Genomic DNA, 23,810 nt, shown 5'->3' on the forward strand with positions numbered 1-23,810 from the left:
GCTATGATTTCCTCTACTTTGCATGCCCATGTCCCCAAAATCTTGGTTCGATCTTTTTTTTTTTTTTAACATCTTTATTGGAGTATAATTGCTTTACATTGTTGTGTTAGTTTCTGCTGTATAACAAAGTGAATTAGATATACATATACATATATCCCCATATCCCCTCCCTCTTGCGTCTCCTTCCCACCCTCCCTATCCTACCCCTCTAAGTGATCACAAAGCACCGATCTTTTCATACATGCTCTAAATGATAAGATTAATTGATAGACAAGTTTATAGTGCAAACTTACTTCATCATATCATATTGCTATCATTTATCACTTTTTCTTTAGAATAGAAGCAGAATTTGCAAGTTAGTAGTTGGATATTTAGAAGAGATGAAATGATAAATAGTTCTCCCACTCTCTAAAAAGATATCCCTAAAATATATGGGATTTCAAAATCTCTGAAAATTACCTGCCTGCCTATACATTTTTGGAACCTGAAACAATTTTGTCCTGATGTCAGGCACTTCAGGTCATCATGCTGCTATCTTCAGCAAGGGTCACTCAGATTTCAGTAGCCAACAGCTTTAACTTTGACCTAAGTTTCTGTAGCCAACATGATGTTGGGACATCACAATCATTCTTTCAAGGAGAATTTACGCTGGCCTCAAGTTCTTTAAGGCTAAGTTTGCCTAAGACCAGAAATTGGATATTTCACACAGCACTATGCAATAGAACCTTCAGTAAAAATGGAAATTTCTATCTACATTGTTCTGTATGGTAATCACTAACCACATTTGTTGACTGAAATGTGGCTAGTGTGACTGCAGAATTGAATTTTTAATTGTATCTCATTTTAATTAATATAAATAGCCAAATGTGGCTCATGCATACCATACTGAACAGAGTAGCTCTCAATACGTATTCATATTTAGTTGTTACATCAGGAAATAAAATATGTTTTTAAAAATTATAAATGTCAGCATGTAGAGAAGTCGACTGGTACAAACAGTCCAATCATAAAAGGGTCATTTTTGCTTTGGGACCTACCCTTATTAAATTACCATGTGTGAGATGTCCATAACTCAAGTTGTAGCAGGTGCAAAATAGAGTAGCAGGCGGAAGAGTGACAGTAATTTTTAACATCTACACCAGCTGGCAAAAATGACAGGTGCTTAATTCCTCAGTCTTTAAAAATAACTGTTGAAAAGTCTACACAGCAAAGCAAATATTTTCAAGTTTGTTTTTTAACTATCTTCAAGTTACCTTCCTGACATACATTAATACAATGTAATATTATACATTAATTTTTTGCCTTAAAGTATATTTAAACTTAGCACACAAGAACTTAATTTTTTCTCCTCTATGAATGAAATAAACAATGATTATTAAATTAGAGAAATAAAATTTTATTTTTCTCATTCAACATAATATCCAAAATAACTCTTGATGTATTTTTCTGTAACTGTATTTACATGTCTTTTTCCATGGTGGCAAATATACCTTGAAACTTAAAAAAGTGGAGAAAGAATATCTTCCTTTAATTTCTAAGTCTAGAGAAAATCATGAATCCAAAGATTTGTTCAACAAACCAAGTCAGAAAAAAAAAAAAAAAAGAGAGGAGATTGAACAGCAAGTATCTGGAATCTAGATTAAAGAGTTACATCCTCTTGAATTATCAGGATAACTGAAGCTAAGGAAGAGCAAAACAATGGAATAATTCAGGCAATGATCTCAATTTCACAGTTTGATGAGTGAGCTCCAGGCTAAGAGAGTCAGTGCAAAGGAAGGGTGATGGGGTTCCAAACACCTGCTGAGAATTTTTCCAGAAACTTCATATCGAGATAATTTTTTTTTTAGTTATTCAGTAATATATGGTAGGAAAAACTACTAGCTATACCCTACTTTGTCCTTCACCTGCCAGCACCTGTGATTGGCCAGAGTCTGCTTCTACCACGGCCATGCAAAACTGAGAGGCAGAACCACTCTTTGGCCAGGGCAGATGTGGCCCATGACCTGGACCTCACACTGTAGACCTCACACTCTGGTTCTCCTCCAGAGCCAAGGAATCTTCCCAAAAATAGAGTATGCCCCTTCCGGAACCCATGTCCCCACTCCTACACACTCTGGATACCCAGAACCCCAGATTTCCTTGCCCAAATGACCCCAAGCTCTCTTGCAGAACGTGGGTGGGATTCTTCCTAGGTCTATCCTCCTAAAGGAAGACCACAAACCAAAGACCAACAGATGGCCAAAGCCAGCTATTTTTGTTTTGTTTTGTTTAAACTAAGGATAGAATTAACCACAAGGTCCCTGCAGTGCAGGATGGAACTGGAGGTGGGAACTGGAGGAGGGCAGGCCACAATATCACCAAGGAGTCCAAGAATTATAACCTGGCCTTCCAAACTATTATGAAGCTATATTTGTCAAGGGAGTTACAGAGTATATATTATGTAACAGTGTATTATTTTGATAACTTTTAAGTATTTAAACTTATGATTAGTGGACCTCAATTTGAACTCTTGCCCCAGGCCTGCAAACATAGGGGTAGACCTGCTTAGAAAGGATAGAACTCAGACTTTTCAGGGACAGATCTTTAAGTTGCCCATAAATACTCCAACAAACACCAGAAATCCCTTGAACTTTTAAAAAATAATAACAGTTACAGCGGTCAAGATGGCAGAGTAGGAAGACCCTGAGCACAACTTCTCCCACAGACACACCAAAATTACAACTACTTACAAAGCAACTATCTATGAAAACAACCTGAAAGCTAACAGAAAAGATTTTCCACAACAAAAGACACAGTCACAATGAGATGAACAGGAGGGGCAGACACGTGGTATAGTCAGGACCGCAGTCAGCAACCCACAAATGGGAGGAATATCACAATTGTAAAGTCCTCCGCAAGGGGCAAGAGCTCCAAGCCCCACATCAGAATACCCAGCTTAAGGGTCTTTCACCATGAAGACAAGCCCCCAAAACATATGGCTTTGAAAACCAGTGAGACTTATGTTCAGGAGAGCTAGAAAGCTACAGGAAACAAAGACTGCTCTTGAAGGGTGTGCACAAAATTTCGCATGTTCTGAATCCTGGTGCAGGGGAAGTAGTTTGAAAGGAGCCTCAGTCAGACCCATTTGTTCATCTTGGAGACCCTCCCAAAGACAGGAGACACCTGGGACGCCCCCTGAGAATGGAGATGCAGGCAGCAGTCAATTTGGGAAGCTCGTTCTACAGCAATAACACTGGTACTGGCAAGAGCCATTTTCGAATCCTCCCTCTAGCCTAATTAGCACCAGGAGCTTACCTACCCCACCAGCAAGTGGGCACCAGCCCAGAGCACTCTGGGCCATGTAGACAGTTATGCAGGGGCCCAACCCCACCCACCAGTTAGCTAGCACCAACTCCATATACCCCTCCAAGGTCACACGGGGACCTGGCCCAAACTTCTAGGAGGCTGGCACCAACATGCACCTCCTACCCCCCTGCCCATCCATTCAGCCAATCACATGGAAAGCCTACCTCACCTACTAATGGACCTGCAGCCACTATAAAGTCACGTTCTTGTGGTCAACCGGGGTGGGAGCCAGGCCTGCCAACCAGTGTGCCTACAGTAGTTGGCCCCACCACAAGAGAAGGGCACATGCAGCCCATATAAGGAGCACTCCTAGAGCATATAACTCTGGTGACCAGAGGGGAGCACGCTGCTGGGTCCCATAGGACATCTCCTACATAAGGCCACTTCTCCATGATCAGGAAATGTAACCCACGGACCTAACACTTAGAAATAGATACAAAGAATTGGGCAAAATAAGGAGACAGAGGAATATGTTCCAAATGAAGAAATAAGATATGACCTCAGAAAAAGAACTAAACAAAGGGGAAATTAGCAATCTACCCAATAAAGAATTCAAGGTAATAATCAAAAAGATGCTCACTGAACTCAGGAGAAGAATAGAGGAACACAGTGAAAAGTTTAACAAAAAGTTAGAAAATATTGACATAAAGAAGAACCAAACAGAGCTGAAGAATACAATAACTGAATACAATGGAAAGAATAAACAGTAAATTAGATGATACAAAGGAACTGATCAGTGATCTAGAAGACAGAGTAGTGGAAATCACCCAAGCTGAACAGAAAAGAGTAAAAAGAATTTTTTTAAAATGAGGATAGTGTAAGAGACCTCTGGGACAACATCAAGTGTACTAACATTCACATTACAGGCGTCCCAGAAGGAGAAGAGAGAGAAAAAGTGGCAGAGAACTTATTTGAAGAAATAATAACTGAAAACATCTCTAACCTGGGGAAGAAAACAGACATCCAAGTCCAGGAAGCACAAAGAGTCCCAAAGAGGATGAAAACAAACAGGTCCACACCAAGATGTATTATAATTAAAATGGTGAAAATTAAAGATAGAGGAGCTTAAAATCAGCAAGGGAAAAGCATTTACATATAAGGAAACTCCCATACGGTTATTAACTGATTTTTCAGCAGAAACCTTGCAGGTCATAAGGAAATGGAACAATATATTCAAAATGGTGAACGGAAAAAACCTACAACTAAGAATACTCTATCTGGCAAGATTATTATTCAGATTTGAAGGAGAGATAGTTACACAGACAAGCAAAAGCTAAAAATGTTCAGCATCACTAAACCGGCTTTAAAAGAAATGTTAAAGGGAGTTCTCTAAGCATAAAAGAAAAGACCACAATTTGAAATATAAAAATTATGAAAGGAAAAATCTCACTGGTAAAGGCAAACATACAGTAAAGATAATATATCAACCACTTATAAAGCAAGTAAAAAGAACAGTTAAAAGAAAAAAGTAGTAAAATCATCTATATCCACAATAACTAGTTAAGGGATACACAAAACAAAAAAATGTAAAACATGACATCAAAAACATTAAACAGGGGCTTCCCTGGTGGCGCAGTGGTTGAGAATCTGCCTGCCAATGCAGGGGACACGGGTTCGAGCCCTGGTCTGGGAAGATCCCACATGCCGCGGAGCAACTGGTCCCGTGAGCCACAACTACTGAGCCTGAGCGTCTGGAGCCTGTGCTCCGCAACAAGAGAGGCCGCGATAGTGAGAGGCCCGCGCACCGCGATGAAGAGTGGCCCCCACTCGCCGCAACTGGAGAAAGCCCTCACACAGAAACGAAGACCCAACACAGCCAAAAATAAAAATAATAAATAAATAATAAATTAAAAAATTAAAAAAAAAAAAACATTAAACATAAAGGGGAAGGTAAATTGTAGGGTTGTTGGAATGTGTTTGAACTTAAAAGGTATTCAACCTAAATATATATATACATATATATATATGTATATATATATATATATAAAATAAGTGTGTTGTTATATGTAAACCTCATGGTAATCAAAAAACAAAAACCTATACATAGATTTTGGTATCTACCCCTCATAGCTCAAAGGCCAGATCCATTCAATTATTCCCCAATCTACAAAGGAAGAATTAGACAAAGCCCCAAAATGGGACTTCACTAGAAATTTAGGGAGCTATGAGTGGCTAGTTAATGAACATAGACAACACTTCTTTCCCCAAACTGTAGCTTACCAAGCCATCAGGGAGACCCATCAAGGAATTCACTATGGGAGGAAAGCCCTATAAAACTAGTTAGTAGAGGTCATGGTAACTCCTGGCATGAAAAGTATAATCAGTCAGATAGTGGAGGCACGCCCTATCTGCACAAGGAACAACCCCAAAACCATACCCCCCAGAGGCCCCCAAATAAGGTCCATGTAGACCAGAGGGACATATCCTGGAGAAGACTGGCAGACTGATTTCACTGTCATGCTGAGAGTACTGGGCAATTTCAGGTATCTCTTAGTGCTAGTAGACACATTTCTGGGTGAATAGAAGCATTCCCTGCTAGAACTGAAATGGCAGCTGAAGTGGTTAAGGCATTACTGAAAGAAATAATCCCCAGGTTCCCTGGATCCCTAGAAAGTGATAACGGTCCAGCATTTGTGTCTCAAGTGAGGAAGGGGATAACGAGTGCCCTGAGCATAAAATGGACCTTGCACTCAGCCTGGAGACCCCAATCCTCGGGGAAACTAGAGAGATCCAATCAGAACTTGAAATGGGCCTTAACCAAGCCATGTCAGGAAACTCAAGAAAACTGGATTACGTTGCTTCTGATTGCCCTGCTCAGCATGCGCTTGGCCCCAAGGGTAAGTGCATTAAAGGTAAAGTTAAAGGTAAGTGCATTTGGATTCATGTATGATAGACCCATTCCCCAAGCCTGAGAGGAGGGACACCTTAACCTCCTTGAAATGGAACAACTCAAATATGCCCTTCACATAGGAGAAACCATGAAATCTCTCACGGAATATGGTAACCAGGTGCCGCCTACACCCACTGACCTGGCCGCACACCCCTTCTGGCCAGGAGACTGAGGGAACCTAAAAACCTGGAAAACCAGCAGCCCACAAGATCAGCTCACTCCTAAGGAGAACGGACCCCGCCTGGTGATCCTAACCACCCATGCTGCCCTGAAGTTTCAGGGGACCACTCCATGGGTATATCATACTTGAGGGAGGAGGGCGTCCAGGCCTCAACCTTTGGAGAGACAACCTGGGGCAATGGACATCCCACCCCCCACCCTACCCCGGTTACTCTTGTGAACCTCTTTTGGACCTAAAACTCCTTTTCCAAAAAACAACAAAAGATAAGTAACCCTCTATGCCTTGCCAAGCAGTAGAGATTTGGGGATAAACGAATTGCCCTAGATGATCTATTACCGGACCAGGGAGGGATCTGTGCACTGGCCAAAAATACATCATGTTGCTTTTACATCAATGCAAGTGGCCTGATTGGAGAAAGTGCAGACAGCCTCCTGGAAAAAGCAACTTGGCTGACAGAAGCAGCCAGCCCCAAGCGGGCCGAAAAATGTGAGGCAGGGTAAAACAGGTCCTCCCCTGTGTCACTTAGTTTCTACCTTTCCTGGGATGCTTAATAACCATTGTTCTCTTGCTGACACGTGGGCCCATGTACCTTAAATTGCGTGCTGTCCTTTTCTCCAAAAGGTTAGAATCTATAAAACTACCAATGGTGCTCGCTCAGCGATACGAACCATCAGGGCTCAAGCCTGGGGACAATCAAACATGTCTAAAGCCAGTTGGAGAGAAGTTCTGCTCCTCTCCCTGGGGTTAGGACGGTGCCCACACTCAGCACGAAGCAGTTACAGAAGATGAAACTGCACCCTCAGTGCCCCTCAAGAATGAGGAGCAGGACAAAAGGCAGAGGAGGGATCTGTCACCAGCAAAGCCCGTTAACAATTCCCAGGAAACATGAGACGGAATCTAGGTGATAAGATAAGGTCTAACCTCTTCTCTTGTGCATGGTGTGGTTTCACTTGCCTGTAGGGCGCCTGTGCAGAGGCCCTGCACCTCACACGTTGGATGAGAGTTCCCAGCACGGAGCCGCTGCGCGTGACGCCTCCGCTCGGCGGGCCCGCACGGATACTGCAATTCAAGATGGCGGCCGCGGGCTGCGTGCAGAGGCGTGGTGCGTGGTGCTCGGCGCTGCCGCCTGGAAGGTGAGCAGCGCAGCTGCGCCCGCCCTGCAAGAACCCCGCCCCCTCCCACCTCCCCGCCTCCCCACCCCGGCCGCAAGATCCCTATAAAGCAGCCCTGCCCGTGGCCTGGTGGGGAGAGGAAGTGTTCTAGAGCGTGACCTCACACCTCTCCATTTTCTGATCAAAGAACAAAGCTTTCCTTTGCTTCTGAACCGAACTTGGTCTCCATCTATTGGCACGAACGACACCAGGTAGGAGGACCCTTGTTGGGGCCTGACTGAAAGTTCGGTAACAAACAGACTCAGGTACAGAGAACAAACAACTGGTTGCCAGAGGGGTGTGTGTGTCGCGGGGGAGGTTGCTTAATGGGTAAAAGGGCTTAAGAGGTACAAACCTCGAATTACAAAATAAATAAATTACAGGGATGTAATATACAGCATAAGGAATCTGGTCAATAATATTGTAATAACTTTGTATGGGGACAGATGATTACTAGATTTATGGTGGTGATTATTTGATAATGTATGTAAATGTCAAGTCACTATGTAGTACATCTGAAGCTACGTAATATTGTTATGTCAACTATATTTCAGTAAAGAAATTTTAAAATTATAATAACGAATTCCTTTGTCAGTAATCACATAGGTGACAAAGAAGAATTCAAGTAGCAAATAGGTTAGGCTTTTCTTTCTATCCTTGAAAAGACAAAAAAGGTTTGTCTTTTCCTATTTTATTTCTCCAACCTGTACAGGAGAAAATCAACTCATCTGCTAAGAGTCATTGTATAGGGTGAGAAAAAGGTACTGCTATAAGAATAGTAGTAGATCATGTTTGGTGGTACAATTTAAAAAATCAATTTAAAAGCAATAAGTAAAAATATATTTGGGGAAAATATTTTTATACTTTTAAAAAGTACATTAAGAAAAAAAAAAAGTACATTAAGGACAACTCATCTATAAAAGCATACTTAGTGGCAATCATTTAATACCAACTGGGAAAGTGTAATTGGAACTATAATTCAGCAGAAATGGCCAAATGGCAAACATATACTCACTCTTGCTTACTTTTCCACCTTCATCAGTTAGACTTTCTTAGGAAGAATCAGAGCATACCTTGAAGAGCAGGTGCTTTAAAGTCAGGCTTAGGTTTGAATCCTGCTGCTACCACTTCTGAGCTGTGTGACCGTGGGGCAATTATCTGATCTTTGCAAGTCTCAAGTTTATCTTCTATAAAATGGCATTTACAAGGGCTGTTTTGTGAATTAAAATAAACTAAGAATGTGAATTATTTGGCATGTAGCCAGCACTCAAATATTTTTCTTCTCGGTTTCTTTACTACTCTCCTCTGGGTTTTTAATGAAGTATTGGATTAAATCTTTAATAACTCCCCACTGCCTAGGGGATAAAGTTCAAAGATTATCAAGACACATGAGACCTTTTAAGAAATTTTTCAGTTTTTTATCCTGCTATTTCTTCTTAATTACTCTTCTGCTGAATGGTACAGTGGGTAAGAGCAGACTTGGGTTTCAGTCCATTGTGTCACATCCTAGATGGGTAACTGATTATACTATATATAAAATAGAATACTTAGGGAGCCCTGATGTAAGAATTAAATGAGACCACACAGATAAAGTGCCTATGTAAGGGTTGTTTATTGTAAGGACTAAATTAATGAAATCATGGCTTTTATTTTATCACCTCTTGAAATTGTTATGAAAATGCCTATTCGGAAAAATTATTTTACATCTTCCAAGACTTTGCTCAAGTATCATTTCTTCCACTGACATTTCCTCACTTCATCTACCCACAAACACCCACCAATGTGTGCCTATAGCACCTGGTACCTATTATTATATTTAGAATATAGCATAATTATTTGTTTACATCACAACATAGCCATATCCCCAGAACCTAGAACAGTGCCTGACACATGGTTGGCACTAAATAAATATTAACACTTGTATCCTGAATGTTTAAGTGAGTAATAAAACCAGTAGGTACCCAATAAAAGTTTTGCAAACGTATTAATAAATTAATGAACATAGGAATGTATTAAAAAATGAAAACTCCCACAATTACAGGTAAGATAACCCTGAAGTATGTATCTTCCTTCTAGAACTAGATGACAAATGGGTACAAACTCTTTTCAATTGGTAGTGTTTGTCTAAAACACTTTTTTAGCCAGCATTATGTAGCTATGCCCAAGTTTAATAGGAAAGAATGTTGTGCTTGATTAGAATTGAAAGAATTTTTGTGAATGTTATGAAGTCTGCCATAAGGTAGGAGGGGGGAGTAGTGGCATGCATGCCATGAATTGGCTGCTCCTGAGAGTCTAGGGAGTTTTCTTCATCAAATGAGTCTATTTCAATAATGTTAAATGTTATAAAGACATTATTGAACTGATCACTTTTTTATAGCTACTTTATTTATTTATTTTTGGCTGTGTTGGGTCTTCGGTTCGTGCGAGGGCTTTCTCTAGCTACGGCAAGCGGGGGTCACTCTTCATCGCGGTGCGGGGACCGCTCTTCATCGCGGTGCGCGGGCCTCTCACCACCGCGGCCCCTCCCGCCGCGGGGCACAGGCTCCAGACGCGCAGGCTCAGTAGTTGTGGCTCATGGGCCCAGCCGCTCCACGGCACGTGGGATCCTCCCAGACCAGGGCTCGAACCCGTGTCCCCTGCATTGGCAGGCAGATTCTCAACCACTGCGCCACCAGGGAAGCCCCTGATCACTTTTTTAAATTATTCATTTGGGCTCTGCTCTATCTAGACACATCAGTGAACAAAATATTTTAAAAAACCAGCAGTCCTCATGGATTTACATTCTGTTGATAGGGAAAAAATAAGTAACCAAATATATAAGTAAGTAGCATAGGAAGTTAGAAAGTGATAATGCTAGAAAGAAATATAAATTAAGGAAGATGGAATAGGGAGCCCAAAGGGAAGAGGAGGGCTAGGGGCAGGAAAACCAGGGAAAGCCAGAGAAAGTTGAGAAAAAAACTCAGAATAATTTAACCCCGTGATTGCATGTCTTTTAATTCCAAAAACAGTTTCTTCTCTATAGCTAAGTAATCTAAATTATTCCTTTATTTCCCCTTACCAATATATGAGTTCAAAGTTTATCTGTCAAATTCCTTAAGCTGTAGTCCCTGAACAGCACATGGCAAATAAAATCTACCAGTATTAATCCAGTAAAATTAGTGCATTTCTGCAGTTGATTTTTGTCTCAATATTCCAAATTCAAGTTCCATTAGTTTTAACAAATAAAACATAATAAAACTTTATGCTATAAAATGTGCACACATACTCAAAGGGTTGAGAAAGATACCAAGATGTCATTAATGGTTATGTATAGACAGGTATAATTATGAGATTTTCCTTTGTTTGCATGTTTTCTTTATGTAGGCATTCTTGACTTTGCATAATTGGGGATGTATTGCTTTTGTAATTAGCAACTAGAAACAAAATTAAAGTTTCTTTTGATTTTTAAATCACATAATAGTAGTAGAACTAAAGGAAGACGCAGTAAAAAAAAAAACATTTTTTAAAGACCAATGTTTTACTTGCAAAAAAAAGAAGTTTGCAAAGAAGTTTAGGTTTTAAAACAAATGTTTATCCAAATAAAAATTAAATGGATACTTAATGAAAACTTTCATACCATTACCAAATAACCCAGTTTTCATTCAGTTTGTTTATGGTAAAAAAAAAAAAAAATTCTCCCATGATTTCAAAAGACAGAATTTAAACTATTTCTGTTAAGAAGTACTTTATAAGAAGGCTCAAGTTTTCATTTATTTTGGAAACTATTGCTAAACAAGGTGGTCCTGGTTTGTTGGTTTCTTTGCTTAGCTTTTGCTCTCATGATGTTTGTGCTATCCAAGATGAAGATAGAGCCAACTGTCAGATTTCTTCCAAGTAAAATCATTTGATTTGCCTCTTGCTTTGCTGGTGGGAAAGCTCAGAACAAATTTAATATATTTTACAATTCTCCCCATATAATTATTTTTTTCTTTACATCTTTTTACCTCAATTTTTACCTTTATTTTTAACTGCCCTATTGAAAATGCTTTTATTGTGAGCCATATCAAATCTGTTTGGAAAAATTGGTGATATAAACTATAATAACCATATTGATAGACTTTGTGGTTTCATCTTTCCAGATATAAACTTTATTTACTACCCATGAAAGTCAACTTCCTGAATCAAATTTTAAAAAGATGATAAAATGGTTCATAAGGTTTCTGGACATCAAGCATTTTCTACCAAATAATATTTGAATGAGTAATATATAACTAAATCAGAAGGATTTAATTTCCCTTGAAATTCACATGGTTTCAGACTAACAGTTTAACTCATTATTTGCTGAGTTTGCTACACCCAGATAAAAAGAGAATTAGCTAAACTTTTCTAAACAATCAAAATTCTCATTTTTTTCCTGTTCCAACTGAAAAAAAAAAATCAAAAGTGAGAGTGTCATAATAATATAATAGAAAATATGAAGACCCTCAAGTGAGTAATGACAATAAAATTGACCTCTTATTGTGAGTTTCCTTCCTTCAGAGAACAAACTGACATTTGAAAGTTCCTTCATAATAACCTGTAAGTAACCAGAATTGAAACTAAAATCCTATGACACTTCTTTCCTTGATTGTGGCACCATCACTTCCTCACGTATGTTATTTTTCTCTTGAACTTCTCTAAGCTTGAATATAACCTAACATAACTTGTACCTAACATAAACTTGTTTCCAGAGTCTTGGATAGGCTTAGAGGTCAATCTTGTCATTTGATGAATTTCCGTACTTTATTAGAGAGGTTGTGGAGAACAAAGATCAGTTACACACATTGAAGACATTTTTCCAAACGGCAAACTCTTGATTCTTAAGGGAAGAGAAATTAAGTATTCATATCACATAGGTTTTCTCTTTGATAAAAGGCTCTCTCCAAACCAGGAGAAGTTGTCTTGGACTATGGATATTTTTTTCCAACTTATTGTAAAACCTGTAACTAATGTTTTTTTCTCTTTGCTGTGATCTTTTGGACACATTGGAACCCACCTCTAGCATCTGTGTAGGAAGGATTCTACGACATACGTGTCTATGTATGAGTCTTTGAGGTTTGACTTTTGTACATCTTATTCTTTTGGACACTATTTAGTGATGTTCTTTAACCAATTCTCTTATACTAACTTTTTTGGCCTCCAGTCAAATTGCTGCTTCCAACACTTTTTGTGCTATTACATACCAACTAACAGTTTCCCTTTGTCCAGCAATACTATCTGGGTTTGTGCAATGGATTGCACCTGTCTTTCTGAAATTATTTGAATATTTATTGCATTTTGTACATATTCTATAAAAATGAATTCAAAACTGAAAACTGAAAGTGTTTATGATATTGATAAGAAGCATAGTTTCCATAAATTAAAAACAAATCAACAAGGATGAAAACTATTAAGTACACCAAAGCAGCAAATCAGCCTCAATTCTTTACTCACGTGTTGGTTGACTAGCTATTTAATTATGAAGTAAAAGAACAAAATTAAAGAACTTTTAAGAGATACTGGGAATGTATAATTAAATACTGTGACTAAAAGGTGAGGAGGATTCCCCTTATTGTGTAAGTCTTTAGGTCCACACTTGCAATACAGCTTTTCTACATACTTTATTACTATAAAGTATTATCTCTCTTGATTCACCTATTTTGCTTTCATTTTTCCTGTACCAAGTTTTCTTTTCTCTTTTATAGCCTATTGAGTTTACTCTATTTGCTTTGATAAGCTTCCTCATCCTTTTTGGAATGAGATGAAATATACAATTATAAATTAAATATTTATTGAATAAATGATGGCTCGCTTACCATTTTATAAAGTACTGAGGAAAGTAATTTGCATTTGTTTTGCTCTTTGAACAGAATGTTGTGATAGAAGGTTATGGGCTAAAAAGCCAGGAAGATTTAGATGTGAGATTATAGGCAAGCCACTTAATCTTGCTGAATTACTTTTTCCTTTTCTATAAAAACAGGGATAAAAACACCTTCCCAGGTATGGTGGGGATTAGACAGCCTGCAGTCTAGGTGGCCTTGCCTGCATTTGCCATATTTAGTAGTTATTCTCTGTGTATATAGAGATAGATAGATAGATGTATATATAGATATAGATATATGAAATATATAATAATTGTCAGTAATTATATATCAAATAATTGTCAGTAATTAATATAAGCTTCTATGATGTATGTGTATATATATATCTATATCTATATATATATATATATATCACAGCAAATATCTCTGATTTCTTCAGTTAACTTTTCTTTAAATATTTGTGGTGAGTTCTTTCTAAAAGTTGCTTTTGGAATCTAATATAAAAGATATTAGCGAGTGAACTATCATAGCTTTGACCCTGGCTTTTATTTGGTTGTCTGTCATCCTAAAGATGCGTGTCACTATATTGACAGGGCTAAAATGATTCTGGAAAAGAAAATATAAGAATTGGCCTCTTAACAAATACCTAGAAAGTCATGAAAATGGCCTGCCTCAAAGGAGAAATTCGAGTTGGTCTCTAGTGACTCCCTGTGGAAAGATAGCAGAGCTGATGTGCAGGAAGCAGCAGGCAGTCCGCAGAGAATGTCATTGCAATGACCCAAGCCTTTGAAGTGGAGGAGAGTGGAAGTGGGATTAACGTGTTTCCAAAAGTAGGATAAAAGCGCTCCTCCAAGAAAAAAGCCCCAGTTTACGTAATTACTGACACTTATTATCTCACCTTGCAAGCTCTAATTATCTAAAGCAAAGGCATTGGTGTTTCCCTTTAATAAGTGCTATTTTGGAAAGGGACAGCCATTAAATCACTTAATAACTGTAGATGTTCTCTGTCAGGAAGACTCCTCTAATCCAGTGCATATTCCATCAGACAGGGGACAAAGTCAACAAACGAAAGGCTCATTTTTCACAATTTCCAATCTCCTTGTCGATTTAACTCTATCACTCATGTTTTATGTAATGAGTTGGAGAAAACTATATTGAGTAGAACTTTTCTGGGGAAGAATGTTGTATGTGCTTTTAAGAAATGCTTTAATAGGCTGACTAAAAGTAACAAGAATGTTTTTACTACATAAGAGTGACTGGAAAATTCATTGTAAATGATGGAAGATTTGATCCAGGAAGGAAGATATTCAACAGAGAGACTCTCCAAAGGAGAGTGGTGAGACTGAATCAAGCTGTTTCCTGCTTGGATCCCATCAATGCCAGCCCACTTAAAACACAGTTATTTTTGGACTATAATTCCTTGTTATCCTGCCTCCATCATATACAAAGATAACGATGCCTGTGCAGCTATACCACTGCCTCTATATTGTGGCATGCTATCTTCCTGCAAAATTAATCAGTAAATCAAATACCAAAAAACTTTTCTAAGGGATTTTCTCACCTCCCCAAAAGTCATTTTCTTCTTCATTGAAACTGACCAGCCAGTTAATTTCTAAAAATCTATTTGTGCATCACTTACTCAACGACCCCTCCCCCCATCACTTCCTTGTCATTTTCACCTGTTCAGCTAGCATGCTTTTATTAAAGTTATTTATGGAGTGTGGAGGATCATTTCTTCTTTTTTTTTTTTAAGATTCTTTTTTCCCACACACACACACTGTATTTTATTTTTACAAGAGATAGACTGACACCAAGCATTGTACATGGATGACCACAACAAAAGCAACAATGATTGCAATTACCAAACATGAAACACACTCATACTATGTCGTAATATTGACATTCAGTCCAGTAATCCTCCACTGTAACAGCTCCTTTACTTTGCAGCGAAAATTGATTTGTATATTCTTTGCCTCTGAGTCCTTGTGGGATTTTTTTTTTTTTTTAATTCAGACAGAAAGTCACAAAAATTATACTCATCCTCATTAGTTCACTCAGTCCCATGTAATTAATTTTTTTTTCATCTTGATCTTTTGTTAGCAGTTTTATGAGTTCATCAGTTTTTTTTTAACATCTTTATTGAAGTATAATTGCTTTACAATGTATCAGTTTTTCATTAGAGTTCTGAAAATGCTTATTCATTCAGTTCAGCAGTACAGTCAGTTACCAGAAACCTGTACTTGTCAGAGTCTTTTCCATGAATTTCTTGAAGATGAAACCCTCTTATAGGAACATATTTGCAAAAGCATCAGAGTACACCCAGAACTGTCTGTAAATGACAAAAGACTTAAAAATGACCACAGTTAAAGATCTGATGAAAGTTCATAATAATGCAGTTGACAAGAAAATTAGTTATTTCTGAGATATACATTTTAAAGTAATAACTAGGATTATGACTTATAACATTATACCAGAACATATAAGATTTTTAGAAATTTCATGTAATGTCTGAAACATTTATATTAACATATTTCCATACAAATAACCCAATGAAAGTTTAGTATTAGTTGTTTTGTTTGTTTGTTTTTTTATACTGCAGGTTCTTATTAGGCTTCAGTTTTATACACATCAGTGTATACATGTCAATCGCAATCGCCCAATTCAGCACACCACCATCCCCACCCCACCGCAGTTTTCCCCCCTTGGTGTCCATATGTCCGTTCTCTACATCTGTGTCTCAACTTCTGCCCTGCAAACCGGCTCATCTGTACCATTTTTCTAGGTTCCACATACATGCGTTAATATACGATATTTGTTTTTCTCTTTCTGACTTACTTTACTCTGTATGACAGTCTCTAGATTCATCCACATCTCAACAAATGACTCAATTTCGTCCCTTTTTATGGCTGAGTAATATTCCCTTGTATATACGTACCACAACTTCTTTATCCATTTGTCTGTTGATGGGCATTTAGGTTGCTTCCATGACCTGGCTATTGTAAATAGTGCTGCAATGAACATTGGGGTGCATGTGTCTTCTTGAATTACGGTTTCCTCTGGGTATATGCTCAGTAGTGGGATTGCTGGGTCATATGGTAATTCTATTTTTAGTTTTTTAAGGAACCTCCATACTGTTCTCCATAGTGGCTGTATCAGTTTACATTCCCACCAACAGTGTAAGAGGGTTCCCTTTTCTCCACACCCTCTCCAGCATTTGTTGTTTGTAGATTTTCTGATGATGCCCATTCTAACTGGTGTGAGGTGATACCTCATTGTACTTTTGATTTGCATTTCTCTAATAATTAGTGATGTTGAGCAGCTTTTCATGTGCTTCTTGGCCATCTGTATGTCTTCTTTGGAGAAATGTCTATTTAGGTCTTCTGCCCATTTTTGGATTGGGTTGTTTGTTTCTTTAATATTGAGCTGCATGAGCTGTTTATATATTTTGGAGATTAATCCTTTGTCCGTTGATTCATTTGCAAATATTTTCTCCCATTCTGAGGTTGTCTTTTCGTCTTGTTTATGGTTTCCTTTGCTGTGCAAAAGCTTTGAAGTTTCATTAGGTCCCATTTGTTTATTTTTGTTTTTATTTCCATTACTCTAGGAGGTGGATCAAAAAAGATCTTGCTGTGATTTATGTCAAAGAGTGTTCTTCCTATGTTTTCCTCTAAGAGTTTTATAGTGTCCAGTCGTACATTTAGGTCTCGAATCCATTTTGAGTTTATTTTTGTGTATGGTGTTAGGGAGTATTCTAATTTCATTCTTTTACATGTAGCTGTCCAGTTTTCCCAGCACCACTTATTGAAGACACTGTCTTTTCTCCATTGTATATCTTTGCCTCCTTTGTCATAGAGTAGTTGACCATAGGTGCATGGGTTTATCTCTGGGCTTTCTATCTTGTTCCATTGATCTATGTTTCTGTTTTTGTGCCAGTACCATATTGTCTTGATTACTGTAGCTTTGTAGTATAGTCTGAAGTCAGGGAGCCTGATTCCTCCAGCTCTGTTTTTTTCCCCTCAAGACTGCTTTGGCTATTAGGGGTCTTTTGTGTCTCCATACAAATTTTAGGATGATTTGTTCTAGCTCCGTAAAAAATGCCATTGGTAATTTGATAGGGATTGCATTGAATCTGTAGATTGCTCTGGGTAGTATAGTCATATTCACAATGTTGATTCTTCCAATCCAAGAACATAGTATATCTCTCCATCTGTTGGTATCATCTTTAATTTCTTTCATCAGTGTCTTATAATTTTCTGCATACAGGTCTTTTGTCTCCCTAGGTAGATTTATTCCTAGGTATTTTATTCTTCTTGTTGCAATGGTATATGGGAGTGTTTCCATAATTTCTCTTTCAGATTTTTCATCATTAGTGTATAGGAATGCAAGAGATTTCTGTGCATTAATTTTGTATCCTGCAACTTTACCATATTCATTAATTAGCTCTAGCAGTTTTCTGGTGGCAGTTTTAGGATTCTCTATGTATAGTATCATGTCGTCCGCAAACAGTGACAGTTTTACTTCTTCTTTTCCAATTTGTATTCCTTTTATTTCTTTTTCTTCTCTGATTGCCGTGGCTAGGACTTCCAGAACTATGTTGAATAATAGTGGTGAGAGTGTACATCCTTGTCTCGTGCCTGATCTTAGAGGAAATGCTTTCAGTGTTTCACCATTGAGAACGATGTTTGCTGTGGGTTTGTCATATATGACCTTTATTACGTTGAGGTAGGTTCCCTCTATGCCCACTTTCTGGAGAGTTTTTATCATAAATGGGTGTTGAATTTTGTCAAAAGCTTTTTCTGCATCTATTGAGATGATCATATGGTTTTTCTTCTTCAGTTTGTTAATATGGTGTACCACATTGATTGATTTGCATATATTGAAGAATCCTTGCATCCCTGGGATAAATCCCACTTGATCGTGGTGTATGATCCTTTTAATGTGTTGTTGGATTCTGTTTGCTAGTATTTTGTTGAGGATTTTTGCATCTATATTCATCAGTGATATTGGTCTGTAATTTTCTTTTTTTGTAGTGTCTTTGTCTGGTTTTGGTATCAGGGTGATGGTGGCCTCATAGAATGAGTTTGGGAGTGTTACTTCCTCTGCAATTTTTTGGAAGAGTTTGAAAAGGATGGGTGTTAGCTCTTCTCTAAATGTTTGATAGAATTCACCTGTGAAGCTATCTGGTACTGGACTTTTCTTTGTTGGAAGATTTTTAATCACTGTTTCAATTTCATTACTTGTGATTGGTCTGTTCATATTTTCTGTTTCTTTGAAACAGAAATTCTTTGAAATTAACTGGCTGGTTCAGTCTTGGAAGGTTATACCTTTCTAAGAATTTGTCCATTTCTTCCAGGTTGTCCATTTTATTGGCATAAAGTTGCTTGTAGTAGTCTCTTAGGATGCTTTGTATTTCTGCAGTGTCTGTTGTAACTTCTTTTTCATTTCTGATTTTATTGATTTGAGTCCTCTCCCTCTTTTTCTTGATGAGTCTGGCTAATGGCTTATCAATTTTGTTTATCTTCTCAAAGAACCAGCTTTTAGTTTTATTGATCTTTGCTATTGTTTTCTTTGTTTCTATTTCATTTATTTCTGCTCTGATCTTTATGATTTCTTTCCTTCTGCTAACTTTGGGTTTTGTTTGTTCTTCTTTCTCTAGTTCCTTGAGGTGAACGGTTAGATTGTTTACTTCAGATTTTTCTTGTTTCTTTAGGTAGGCTTGTATAGCTATAAACTTCCCTCTTAGAACTGCTTTTGCTGCATCCCATAGGTTTTGGATCATCGTGTTTTCATTGTCATTTGTCTCTAGGTATTTTCTGATTTCCTCTTTGATTTCTTCAGTGATCTCTTCGTTGTTTAGTAAACTATTGTTTAGCCTCCATGTGTTTGTGTTTTTCATGTTTTTTTTTCCCCTGTAATTGATTTCTAATGTGATAGCTTTGTGGTCAGAAAAGATGCTTGATAAGATTTCAAGTTTCTGAAATTTACTGAGGCTTGACTTGTTACCCAAGATGTGATCTGTCCTGGAGAATGTTCCGTGCGCACTTGAGAAGAACGTGTAATCTGCTGTTTTGGGATGGAATGTCCTATAAATATCAATTAAATCTATCTGGTCTATTGTGTCATTTAAAGCTTCTGTTTCCTTATTTATTTTCATTTTGGATGATCTGTCCATTGGCGTAAGTGAGGTGTTAAAGTCCCCCACTATTATTGTGTTACTGTCAATTTCCTCTTTTATAGCTGTTAACAATTGCCTTATGTATTGAGGTGCTCCTGTGTTGGGTGCATATATATTTATAATTGTTATATCTTCTTCTTGGATTGATCCCTTGATCATTATGTAGTGTCCTTCCTTGTCTCTTGTAACATTCTTTATTTTAAAGTCTATTTTATATGATATGAGTATAGGTACTCCAGCTTTCTTTTGATTTCCATTTGCATGGAATATGTTTTTCCATCCCCTCACTTTCAGTCTGTATGTGTCCCTAGGTCTGAAGTGGGTCTCTTGTAGACAGCATATATATGGGTCTTGTTTTTGTATCCATTCAGCAAGCCTGTGTGTTTTGGTTGGAGCATTTAATCCATTCACGTTTAAGGTAATTATCGATATGTATGTTCCTATGACCATTTTCTTAATTGTTTTGGGTTTGTTTTTGTAGGTCCTTTTCTTCTCGTGTGTTTCCCACTTAGAGAAGTTCCTTTAGCATTTGCTGTAGAGCTGGTTTGGTGGTGCTGAATTATCTTAGCTTTTGCTTGTCTGTAAAGCTTTTGATTTCTCTGTCAAATCTGAATGAGATCCTTACCGGGTAGAGTAATCTTGGTTGTAGCTTCTTCCCTTTCATCACTTTAAGTATATCATGCCACTCCCTTCTGGCTTGTAGAGTTTCTGCTGAGAAATCAGCTGTTAACCTTATGGGAGTTCCCTTGTATGTTATTTGTCGTTTTTCCCTTGCTGCTTTCAATAATTTTTCTTTGTCTTTAATTTTTGCCAATTTGATTACTATGTGTCTCGGCATGTTTCTCCTTGGGTTTATCCTGTATGGGACTCTCTGCACTTCCTGGACTTGGGTGGCTAATTCCTTTCCCATGTTAGGGAAGTTTTCGACTATAATCTCTTCAAATATTTTCTCTGGTCCTTTCTGTCTCTCTTCTCCTTCTGGGACCCCTATAATGCGAATATTGTTGTGTTTAATGTTGTCCCAGAGGTCTCTTAGGCTGTCTTCATTTCTTTTCATTCTTTTTTCTTTAGTCTGTTCCGCAGCAGTGAATTCCACCATTCTGTCTTCCAGGTCACTTTTCCGTTCTTCTGCCTCAGTTATTCTGCTATTGATTCCTTCTAGTGTAGCTTTCATTTCAGTTATTGTATTGGTCATCTCTGTTTGTTTGTTCTTTAATTCTTCTAGGTCTGTGTTAATCATTTCTTGCATCTTCTCAATCTTTGCCTCCATTCTTATTCCGAGGTCCTGGATCATCTTCACTATCATTATTCTGAATTCTTTTTCTGGAAGGTTGCCTATGTCCACTTCATTTAGTTGTTTTTCTGGGGTTTTTTCTTGTTCCTTCATCTGGTATATAGCCGTCTGCCTTTTCATCTTGTCTATCTTTCTGTAACTGTGGTTGTTGATCCACAGGCTGCAGGATTGTAGTTTTTCTTGCTTCTGCTCTGTGCCCTCTGGTGGTTGAGGCTATCTAAGAGGCTTGATGGGGGGCTCTGGTGGTGGGGAGAGCTGACTGTTGCTGTGGCGGTCAGAGCTCCGTAAAACTTTAATCCACTTGACTGTTGATGGGTGGGGCTGGGTTCCCTCCCTGTTGGTTGTTTTGCCTGAGGCAACCCAACACTGGAGCCTACCTGGGCTCCTTGGTGGGGTTAATGGCAGACTCTGGGAGGCACGCCAAGGAGCACTTCCCAGAACCTCCACTGCCAGTGTCCTTGTCCCCATGGTGAAACAGAGCCACTGCAGGAGAACCCCCAACACCAGCAGATAGGTCTGGTTCAGTCTCCCCCAGGGTCACTGCTCCTTCCCCTGGGTCCCGATGCGCACACTACTTTGTGTGTGCCCTCCAAGAGTGGGGTCTCTGTTTCCCCCAGTCCTGTCGAAGTCCTGCAATCAATTCCCACTAGGCTTCAAAGTCTGATTCTCTAGGAATTCCTCCTCCCGTTGCCGGACCCCGAGGTTGGGAAGCCTGACGTGGGGCTCAGAACCTTCACTCCAGTGGGTGGACTTCTGTGGTATAAGTGTTCTCCAGTCTGTGAGTCACCCACCCAGCAGTTATGGGATTTGATTTTACTCTGATTGCGCCCCTCCTACCGTCTCACTGTGGCTTCTCCTCTGTCCTTGGACGTGGGGTATCCTCCTTGGTGAAGTCCAGTGTCTTCCTGTCGATGATTGTCCAGCAGCCAGTTGTGATTCTGGTGCTCTCGCAAGAGGGAGTGAGAGCACGTCCTTCTACTCCGCCATCTTGGTTAATCCCCATTTCTTCTTATATTAAGAATTTATTGTAGGATTATTTGGATGTGGCTTGTACAAAAGTACAAAAGCCTATCAAATTTTCTTTCTCAGAAAAAAAGTTAAAACATTCCTATAGGAATAACACCAGGTCACATTTTTTCTAAAATTTTTTTAATGTTTATCTCTAGCCAAATATTAAAGATGGGCTTCATTATGCAGTGTATCTCTAATGTTTCATGTGTATGATCTGAGTTACTCCAGGCTTCCTACCAGATTGTGGGAACAGATGGACAGACAATCACAGCAAAAAGCCAGATCTCACTAATGTTTCACTACCACCACCATAAGATAAAACCTCCAGGCTCCTACATAGGGTACTCCCCTCACTCTGCCCTCAGCAAATGTTCTGGGGGTCCTCAGGGTTGTTTTGCAGATGCACGTGCATGTCCTTCCTGCCAAGCTTCACAACGGCCCTACTGAGCACCCAGTACAAACCGCCCTACACCTCAGCTTGGTGGCACCTGCTGGATGCTACCAAATCTGCTGTGCACTTGCCATTTTCTACAAGTACCCATCGGGCACCAGCATGTCTGGTGGACACTCACAGTTTGTCACTGTGCATCTGCTGCATTTGGCCATGTCAACTGGGCACCATCACCTCCTGCCCCTATTGAGTCATTGAAGTCTCTTAAGTTGTCAAAGCAACACATTTTTCTTTTTAAAAGTAGGAGTCAGTGTCATTCTTCCCTTATATTAATTGCTATTGAAGAGTCCCTACACACTGCTACTGATATGGTCAATATTTTACAGTTTAAATGAAACTAAGTTTTGTTAAGGTATGATTTTATGCCAGCCCCAAAACAGGGCACACATGAGGCACTGCCTGACTGTAAAATTTGTGCCCAAATGAAGAGGTGAGTAGTTGTTAGCCCATGCACTGTGGGCCAGCCCATTGGTGAGGGACTTCATCTCCTTGGAGGAGGAAGAGCCTTTTTCTTCCCACAAAGGCTACATCATCTTGCTGAGCCACCAAGCCCTGTGCTCCTGGGACTGCATCTGCCCAAAGGAGGTGATTTTCCTAGTTGTACTAGGTTACATAACAGTGCCACAAGGGTGGACAGCACCCTAGGGTACATGCATTCACTTAGTGGGGCTAGAGTGAGGAACCAAATCAAGTGACAGGCACCATGCAGGATACAGAACCATCCTTATCTCCATCCCCTGAACCAAAAACCAAGGCTTTCTTACTTAGCCAAATGTATGGTGCACAACTCCATTTTTTCTCAATGAGTTACCCCAGAAGCTTCTAGGTCTTCATGCAAAGGAGCTTCTGGTGAGCCCTCTCACCTAACTTAAAGATATGACGAAAGCTAAAATCCTACTGTCATTTAATAGTCCTGTGCAGTATCTGAATGTTTGATGTAATTTTTCATAAAATCCTTTCTGAAATAATAATTTATATTTTGAATAACACCTTTCTCCATAATTGAAGTAAGAGTAAATAATAAATATTGTCAGATATGAACTATACTTCCAGGGTCCACATTCATCTTGGGTTGTATTTTCCTACCCCTAAGATGTGCCAGTCCTGATGCAGGGGTGGCAAAAAGCATGGAGATACAACCTGTTCCTTTACAGGTAGTTAAGCAACATTTGCTGACTTAAAAAGCACTTTGATTTAGTCAGAGGAGCACTAAATTCAACATCAGAAAACTTGGGTTCTAATTGCCACTGGTTCTGGCCATGGCCAGTTTTCTAAGTCACAAAATGATGGCCAAACCAGTTCTTCTTATTTCAGTTGGCTTTTGTGAACTTTGAACGAAAATATTTGAGAAACTATAAAAGCACTGGATACATGTAAATTATTGATATCATCTGCTATCCACAAAGACATAGAAAATATTTTATAATGAAAGATTCTTCATATAGTGATGCTTAATTAAATGGGATATTTTAAAGTATACAAATAGAAAAAAA

The 23,810-nt window shown here is 38.8% G+C and overlaps 1 long non-coding RNA gene across 1 annotated transcript in view; it reads right to left on the reverse strand.

Moving 5' to 3' along the window:
- Positions 1-9,934: 9,934 nt before the first annotated feature.
- Positions 9,935-23,810, reverse strand: part of LOC309630762 — an 81,028-nt gene continuing 67,152 nt past the window's right edge. Inside the window, exon 2 of the long non-coding RNA XR_014245925.1 lies at positions 9,935-10,250. This is a non-coding gene — a long non-coding RNA (uncharacterized lncRNA). The remainder of the gene's footprint in view (positions 10,251-23,810) is intronic.

The sequence above is a fragment of the Balaenoptera borealis genome (assembly GCF_965194805.1).
Source record: "Balaenoptera borealis genome assembly, chromosome: 6".
NCBI classification, from domain to species: Eukaryota; Metazoa; Chordata; class Mammalia; order Artiodactyla; family Balaenopteridae; genus Balaenoptera; species Balaenoptera borealis.